This window comes from Bos javanicus, chromosome 22 (genome assembly GCF_032452875.1).
Source record: "Bos javanicus breed banteng chromosome 22, ARS-OSU_banteng_1.0, whole genome shotgun sequence".
NCBI lineage: Eukaryota > Metazoa > Chordata > Mammalia > Artiodactyla > Bovidae > Bos > Bos javanicus.
The window spans coordinates 48,505,782-48,514,644 of record NC_083889.1 but is presented as its reverse complement, the minus strand read 5'-3'; positions in this window follow the sequence as shown (position 1 = coordinate 48,514,644).

Here is an 8,863-nt window from a genome sequence, read left to right as displayed (position 1 = left end):
GGCTCCCCTCACTCCAGGCGGCTTGGTCATCAGCATACCTCCCAGCAAGAGTGAAGACACAGCTCCAGTCAAACCCTCCTACCTGGTGGCTTGAGTATTTCCAGCTCAGGTAAGGGGGCCATGCTAGACATTAGGCAAGGCAGCTAGGATAGAAATTTGGCAGAAGGTCTTGAGAGAAACAGAACATTTGTTTTTAATGCTTTTGTGGGTTTTGGATTAGTGGGGGAAACTCGGGACCATTGCCAGATATTGAGTTGGCAGGGTTTCACCAAGGTGAAACTGGAGAAGGCAATGGCAATCCACTCCAGTGCTCTTACCTGGCAAATCCCATGGATGGAGGAGCCTGGTAGGCTGCAGTCCATGGGGTTGCTGGGAGTCAGACACGACTGAGCGACTTCACTTTCACTTTTCACATTCATGCATTGGAGAAGGAAATGGCAACCCATTCCAGTGTTCTTGCCTGGAGAATCCCAGGGACGGGGGAGCCTGGTGGGCCGCCGTCTCTGGGGTCGCACAGAGTTGGACATGACTGAAGCGACGCAGCAGCAGCTAAGCTAAGTCGCGTCAGTCGTGTCTGACTCTGTGCGACCCCAGAGACGGCGGCCCACCAGGCTCCCCGTCCCTGGGATTCTCCAGGCAAGAACACTGGAGTGGGTTGCCATTTCCTTCTCCAATGCATGAACGTGAAAAGTGAAAGTGAAGCCGCTCAGTCATGTCCGACTCTAAACAACCCCATGGACTGCAGTCTACCAGGCTCCTCCATCCATGGGATTTGCCAGGCAAGAGTACTGGAGTGGGGTTGGTTCAAATGTTGCTGACCCCTGAAGACTTACACCTGAAGGTGTACAGTGATTCAGATTTGACCAGATTCGCTTGGAATCCCAAAGGGGCAGTTGGGGACAAAGTAAATGCTTTAAAAAAGTCAAAGCATACTAAAAGGACTATAGTGAAAATTGCTTTTTGGACTCATCCTTCCCTACCCCCAGTATTATTCCCTAAAGACAACTACTTTCCACTTTTTTAGCCATTTCTTAATATATTAATCGTAGGACATTTTTTACTTCCTATACGTTCCATAAAGACCTAGCACCTTTAAAACCTTCCCATTTTCATTCCCTCCGTCTTTTATAATTACATCACAATTTCTGTTAAATTAACCTTCAGTGTTTACGTTACTATGGCTATGTAATTGCTCTTTACTACTGAGTCAAGGGGTATACTATGTTTATTTTTCCTCTCCTGTACATTTTTTTTTCCTTTAAACAAATTTTTTTTTTTTTTGCTATTTCAGTCAGTTCAGTTCAGTTGCTCAGTCATGTCCGACTCTTTGCGACCCCATGAATCGCAGCACGCCAGGCCTCTCTATCCATCACCAACTCCCGGAGTTCACCCAAACTCATGTGCATCGATTCGGTGATGACATCCAGCCGTCTCATCTTCTGTCATCCCCTTCTCCTGCCCCCAATCCCTCCCAGCATCAGGGTCTTTTCCAATGATTCAATTCTTTGCATGCTATTTACCCATAGCTAATTCTTCCCATATATTCCACATGATCAATTGCCTGCAATTACAGTTTTCCTTGTAGGCTGAACATCAGATGGCTATGCACTGATTTTCTGGAAGACCTGCCTCCTAGAGCCTGCTCCTTCTGAGCTTGCTGCTCCTTGGGCCTTCTCACAGCTCCCCCATGACTGCCTTTTTTCATTTTCTCTCCCACAAATTAGGGGACTCAGTGCTGTGGTTTCTAATCTGGACATCCAAGGACACTTTGTTAGCGCTCTGCAAGTGACAAGAGAGGTTTCAAGTTATATTTTAAACAGTATTTTACCTATCCTAAAGATTTAACTCTTGCAGCAATAATTCACAACTGAAAGATACTTCCAAAATTAAGACATTAGTTTCTTACAGAGCTTATATATTTTGGGTCATCAGGCATATTCTCAGACATCTGGGGTAATATCTTTTCCTTTAAAAAAAAGAGTCCATTTCTGTACTACTCAAGTGTGAGAAATACCACTGTAACTGAAAATAATGGCCCTCTATCAGCACCCTCTGAACTCCTGCTGCAGTGGGCGGCAGATGGAGCTCACAGTGGGAGTGGGGAGATGGGGTGCGTTTTGTCACCCAGACATTCAGTTGCCCGATTTCTGTGTGCAGTTGGTGCCTATCAGAACAGTGCACATGTGTGCACACACCCTTATTAACTTTATCACAGTGTGTATGCCCTTACTCTTCATTGATGTTAATAGCTAACCCCATTTTTGTGAGCTAGAAAGTCCAACTTTGATGTCCTCTTCATCTGGGCCTAATCAGCCAGTCTCAAATAACTGGCTTTTGCCTTAAACTTTTAACTTGGGATAGTTTTCAAAGATTTAAAGAAAAATTGTGAAGATACTGCAGAGTCCCCACATACCCCAAGCCCAGTTTCCCCCCATTAATGTCTGGCAGCAATATGGTACATTTGTGACAATTAATGAACCAATACTGATACATTACTATTATTGAACCAATACTGATACATTACTATTAACCAAATAAAGCTCATATTTTATTCAGATTTCCTTAGTTTTTACCTAATGTCTTTTTTCTATTCTAGCCACCCATCCAGGATACCACATTGCAATGAATCATCCTGAGTCTTTAGCTCTCTTGGCTCTAACAGTTTGTCAGATTTTCCTGGTTTTTTATGACCTTGACAATTTTGAGGAGTATGGTCAGGTGTTTTGTTGAGGACCACTCAATTTGGATTTGTCTGATGTTTTTCTTATGATTAGGGCTTCCCCGATGGCTCAGCGGTAAAGAATCTGCCTGCAATGTAGGAAACGCAGGATATGTGGGTTCTATCCCTGGATTAGGAAGATCCCCTGGAGTAGGAAGTGGCAACCCACTACAGTATTCTTGACAGAAAAATCCCACGGACAGAGGAGTCTGGCAGGCTACAGTCCAAAGGGTCTCAAAGCGTTGGACACACTGAGCGACTGGAGCACACACACACTCGTGGGTTTGAGGGAGGAAGACCACACAGGTAAAGTGCCATTTTTATCACATCAAATTGAAGTTATGTATGATCAGTGTAACTTATCCTTCTTGACCTTCGTCTTGGTCAGCTGGCCAAATTAGCGTTTGTCGAGTTTTTCCAGAAAGAGAAAAATTACTCCCTTTCCCCCTTTCATACACTACATTTTGGAAAGAAGCCACTCTGTGCAGCCCACAATTAATGAGTGGGGATTTATGTCCCCTCCTTCTTTAAGGACTGAGTATCTACATATATTGTCTGGAGTCTTTCTGCATGGGAGATTTACCTGTCCTCTCCCACTTACTTATTTGCTCAATCATTTATATCAGTATGGACTCATGGATACATATATTACACTTTGGGTTATAATCCAGGTGTACTTATTCTGTTGGTTCTGCTTATTCAGGTGGTTCTAGCTCTGGCCACTGGGACTCCTGTGTCCTTTTCACATACTGCCATTATTGTGTTCCCTTTGGGTTTTGGTTTGTTCTGAGCACTTCTTTACTTTTTGGCCCTACAAGAGAGCCCAGACTCATCTGCATTATTTATTTCTTTCTGGCTGGGCTGGTCTTTGTTGTGGCATACAGGCTATCTCTAGTTGAGGCAAGTGGGGCCACCCTGTTGTCGCAGTACGTGGGCTTCTCAATGTGGTGGCTTCTCTCGTTGTGGAGCACAGCCTCTCGGCACTCGAGATTCAGCAGTTGTGGCGCACCGGCTTAGTTGTCCCACAGCATGTGGGATCCTCCTGGACCAGGGATTATACCCACGTCCCCTGCATTGGCAGGGGGATTCTTAACCACTGGACCACCAGGGAAGTCCCTCGTCTTGAATATTTTAAATACTTGTTTCCATAAATGGTGTATCTGAGAGAATTACTGTTTTATAACTTAGGACCTAAAACAAATAGCTCACTTGGGGAGAATAGGAATAGACATCAAATAAAATCTCCCCAGGGCCCCTGCTTCCCTTGCTCTAATTCTTACCTCTGTGGGAACCATGATCTAGGGCCAGAAACTTCAGAATCTCCTTCCGTTTCCTTTTCTGCTCAACCACGCTCTTTCTTGTCCATTTGAATTTTTTACATGTTTGCCTTCCTCTCCATCCCACGGCCAGTGCTCAGCTCAGACCCTTGTGCCTCACAGGACGACAGCAAAAGCCTTCTCTCTGTATGGTTTCCTACATCCTCTTGCTTTGCTGACATATCTATCCTTTTCCCTTCTGGTAATTGCCATGAAACATCTGCTAGCTCTTCTTTACTTAGGATGGCCCCCACTGAGATGGACATCTAGGGTCTTTCATGGGCACTCTGCCATGGCTACCCTGGCATAATGGGCCCTGAACATGAGGCTTAGAGTCTAGAGAGCCATAACCTCTATCATTAGCCTGATGAACCCGGTATAAGGGCCACTTCTTCATGCCTAGGCACTCCCTCTGAGCTCTGCTTGTACCCCTATGATAGCCTGTGCTGTTCTCCATCTGGTCCCATAATTGTCTCTTCCTCTAGATTGGAAGTCCCTGATAGGAAGGGACCTGTCTATCTTATTAACCTTTCTCCCCTTCATGGTGTCTGGCTTGGTACCCCACATTCAGAGTCAGTTTGCTGTCACCTGGATTATTTATTGGATGTGCTCAAATCCTGCATTTATCAGGCTGTTGTTTAACTGTCAAACACCAGAGGGCACTGGGAGCACGTTGAGGAAGAAGATTCTAACCCTTTACACATGGAAGGTTGAGAAGGGCTTAGGGAAGCTTCCTTCTATTTTAGGATTGCACAGGACTTACTGCTATTCAGGTGTTCTGAACACATCCATTCAAGTTTATTCATGAGCTGTGCCCCTGTTATATTTAGAGATTAGTATAGACATGACAATAACTTCTAAGTTACTAATGACACTTAGTATCATAGGTCAGGTCCTTAGATAGGACTGCCTTCCAGATCTCTCTAGACCCAAAACGATCTTCCTAACCACAGCTGCCCTCCTCTTACCCCTAAAAATGGGATCTCCCAATTCCAAGGGGATTGAGTAATACGGTTCTTTTCCTCTTCTGCCTTACCCTCCTGCTGCGTGTACACACACACACACACACACACTCTGACATCAGGGTCTTTGGTTTGTGGTTCAAAGGCTCTGACTTCCTGTGGACAGAGCAGGAGGTTGTTATGAGAAACAGCACCCCCATTGGCCCTGATCCCAGGGACATAGCATCAGCCCCCTGTGTGCTCCCAGACTGCCTGCAGGTGAGTTGTAGCATCACAGGGTCCCTGATGTGAGAAGGCTCCCTTACAGACCAAGCCAGGGAGCCCCATTGCAGAGGGGGTGGCTATTTGCAAGGGTCTTGTGCATTTTTTCCAAAAAGCAGAATGGCAATTGCAGGCCATAAACCAAAGAGTTGATGTTTTTCAGAAAATAATCTCACTTTTCCCTGGCAAACCACCTCCAGCCCCCTGACATCCCTGAGTTTATGGCCTCAGTAGAGGGAGTGAAGCCGAGGAGCTCCTCCCCCGGTCTTGGGTGTAAACTCACTCCTGGAGCCTGTCCTGAAGTGCACCTCTGATAAACAGGAAGGCGTGTGCGCCATCAGTGTCCGTCCCTCACAGAGCATCTGAGACCTGTCTGGGCCATCAAAGCCATCCCCAGCCCCCAGGAGCATTCTGGAGGGGACCCTAGCCTCACCAGAAACAATTCCCCATTGTGTCCCCCTACTTGAAAATGGTGGATTTGTAAACAGGCCCTTATGTTTGGGCAGATCCTGCTCTGGCTTTGTGCTAGCGTGTTGTTTTTTCTTCCCTGAACAATGTCCTTTCCAGTAGGGCCAGCCGTTCACACCATTGTCTGAGACCCTTGGACTGCAGGAAACAGCACCAGATTCTTATCAGCTGCGGGGGCAGGCAGAGTGAACAGATGAGCTCATGCCCATAAAGCAAGCTGCTGGTCTGCCACATCATTCTTCCGTACCTTTATCTGTGAGAACGGAGCCCCCGTTGGCCCCCAAAGTGGGAAATCTGGGCTTTAAGTCTCTGTCTCCTCCATTTGATGGCAGACACCTGGACTCTGCTCTGGGCCCCTTGCTTCACTTTGGAATCCTCTCCTGCCTGCAGCTGTCCCCTTGCCCTGGTCTTCCTTCTCTGCCCAGTGGGATGTTCTTGGCAGTGAAATACGCCCTTGGGATGGGTTAGGTGCACTCCAGTCATCTTCCTCTGTAGGGGACAGGAATTAAGACTGGCCTCCTAAGCTGTCCTCAGCAGAGTTCCTGAGTACAAGCTACTAGTTGACTGCTGGAGGCCCAGTGTGAGCATGAGGGTGGGCATCCCTTGCAAGGCCTCCCTGGAGACTGCAGCATTTCCCATCCCCAGTGGAAAATGATTTTTTTTTTTTAATAGGCTACATTGAGGAACCAGAAGTTTCCTTAATGAAAATCCAGCAGGGAAAGTGAAAGGCTCCATTAGGACACGGCCTCTAAGGAAGTGGGGGGCCAGCAGTGGTACCCACACAAAGGCGGGCTGGGGCTGAGCAGTGGGAAGTGGGCACGGGGCCACTTTCTTCATCTCCTGTGCACCAGGAGGGTGGGTGAGTCCGGAAGAGAAGCCAGGGTGGAGGCCTAACAATCCTTGAGCTCCTTATCAGGTATTATATCTAAACCTAGCCCCACCCATTCATTCTCTCTGCACACCAGGGCCAATTTTGTAATCTCAGATATCCCCCCGGGGATTTGATCTTGCTGTGTGTTGAACTTTCTCCTCGCCAGAGCCCTTTCAGGCTGGGACTTGAGTGAGGTTGGGGTAGATCCTTAACTGGGGTGAAAACTGGTCTATTCTTGAGCAGCTGTCTGCTACTTGTAAGAAGATGTGGCTGATGGGAGACACCTCAGTTTGGTGGACTGCAGAGCCCTGTGAGACTCACCTCACTCCAACCGCATCCCGGGTCCTTGCCAGCCCACAGAGAGGAAAACCTGGCAGGAGCCAGACCTGCCTCCTGAGGGCTGCTGCCTGCCTGCTCCTATAGTCGGGGGATTCTAGGGGTGTCTGAGACCGGACCCTGGCTTAGCAAAGAAGCCATTTGGGAAAGTGAAAAGGACTGTCTTCCTCCCTCATCCTGCCCCCGCTCTGCCCCTTACCCTTGCTTAGAAACCTAGTCTTGTGGACTACAGGACAGCCACAAGCTTGGAGCGAACCCTAACCCTCCGCAGAGGACCATGCCAGACACAAGAGGAGCAGGAAGTGGGCTGGGGAGGCGGGCTGGGTGTGAGAGGACAGAAGCCAGAGGCAGGGCAGAGTCCAGGTCCCAGGAACACCAGACCGGCGGCGTGGCAGCATGGGGTGTCAGGTCCTGCTGTGGTGCTGGCCATGGGAAACCAAGATGTGTCTATTCCATCTGGGAAGTCAGGGCCTCCAGAGCTTAGAGGCTTAGAAGGCAGAGATTAATTAATTAATCTCACATGTAAAGGGCGGGAATTAATCTAACCAGCATTTCCCCCAAAATATGCTCTTCAGAACATTAGAAACATGAAATGGCAGCTGCTCCATGGGGAAAGAAAGGCAGGGGCGGGGGGCTAGAGGACCACATGTTTTGGAAGGTCATATAGCACAGAGTAGACATGCTAGTTAATGAGGAATCATCGTGGGTTCCTCAGGAGCTTCACAGGGCAAGCAAGCAGGCAGTGCACAGCTCTGTGGGGCTAAGGGGACAGAAATCCTGTGTTTATCTGACTTGTCAAGGATCTCATGATACAGTTGTTCCAAAGGACACCATTTTGGACGTCATTTGACTAACCTCTTTCTCGAAGCCCCTTTCCAGCTCTAGACCTGTTTGAGAAATCATAAAACAGGCCCAAAGACCAGGGGACATACAAGACAGAGGAAAAATCTGGGAGCAGAAGATAGAGTGAAATTCCTGTGGCAGGAAATAGGGATCCAGATGGGGGGATGGGGGGTGGGGTGGTGAGGGGCCGAGGGAAGTCCAGGCCCAGGGGGTCTTCAGGGAATGAATGGTGGTGATGTGGGAGCAGAGACACCATGCATCCCAGGGGAGAGGGGGGCTCCCTCCCTATTCACACACCCACCCAGCCCAGCAGTCCACAACACACGGTGCTCTGATGAGGCTTCTCAGATGGTGGTGGTGGCCTCACTTTCTGTGAGGCCTGGGTGCTTGTGCACGGGCCAGGGGGCAAAAGCAGGGGTCCTGCTCCAGGGCCAGGGTTGCAAGATGGGACTAATGACTGATGACTGTTAAGCCTACTAGTCCATAGCATGGGTTGAAGGGCCCATCCAAGCAAGAGCTGGGCTCTGTGGTGACTTGGGGTGATGTCCTTCCCATTTCTAAAGCAACCCTGCCTTTTCCTATCTCCGTCTGGCACCAGTGGAGTCTGCTCTTGGGGCAGGGGCATGATGTCACGGTGGGGAGTGGGGCTGGTGGAGAGGTGGCTCCTGCAGCCTGCACAGTAGTTCAGACTCAGGGGCTCCCCCTCCTCTCCCAAAGCTGCAGCTCCCACAGCACAGCCTGCCCCCCTCCCTGTTCCCCACCCCCTCCACCCCCAACCCCCGCCCCCGCCGCCAGCAAGAGCACAGTGGCTTTAATATACGTTGGTATGTGGCTGCTGAAGACAGGCACCAGGCCAAATGCTGCTGTCACAAAGTCAAGCGTTATTGTGAAAAAGGAGCAGGCTGCCTACGTGCCAGCTGCCCTTTGCCAGCATTTTTTTTTTCCTGGCTCAACATCTTCCTGAAGTTCCAAGAAGTCTCAGAAGCCCATGGGATGGGATTTTCCTAATTTAATAAGCAATCTCAGCTTCATAAGCAAAGCCCTCTGACTTCTTCCTTCCTCTGATACCCATCTCCTTGCCTTTTAG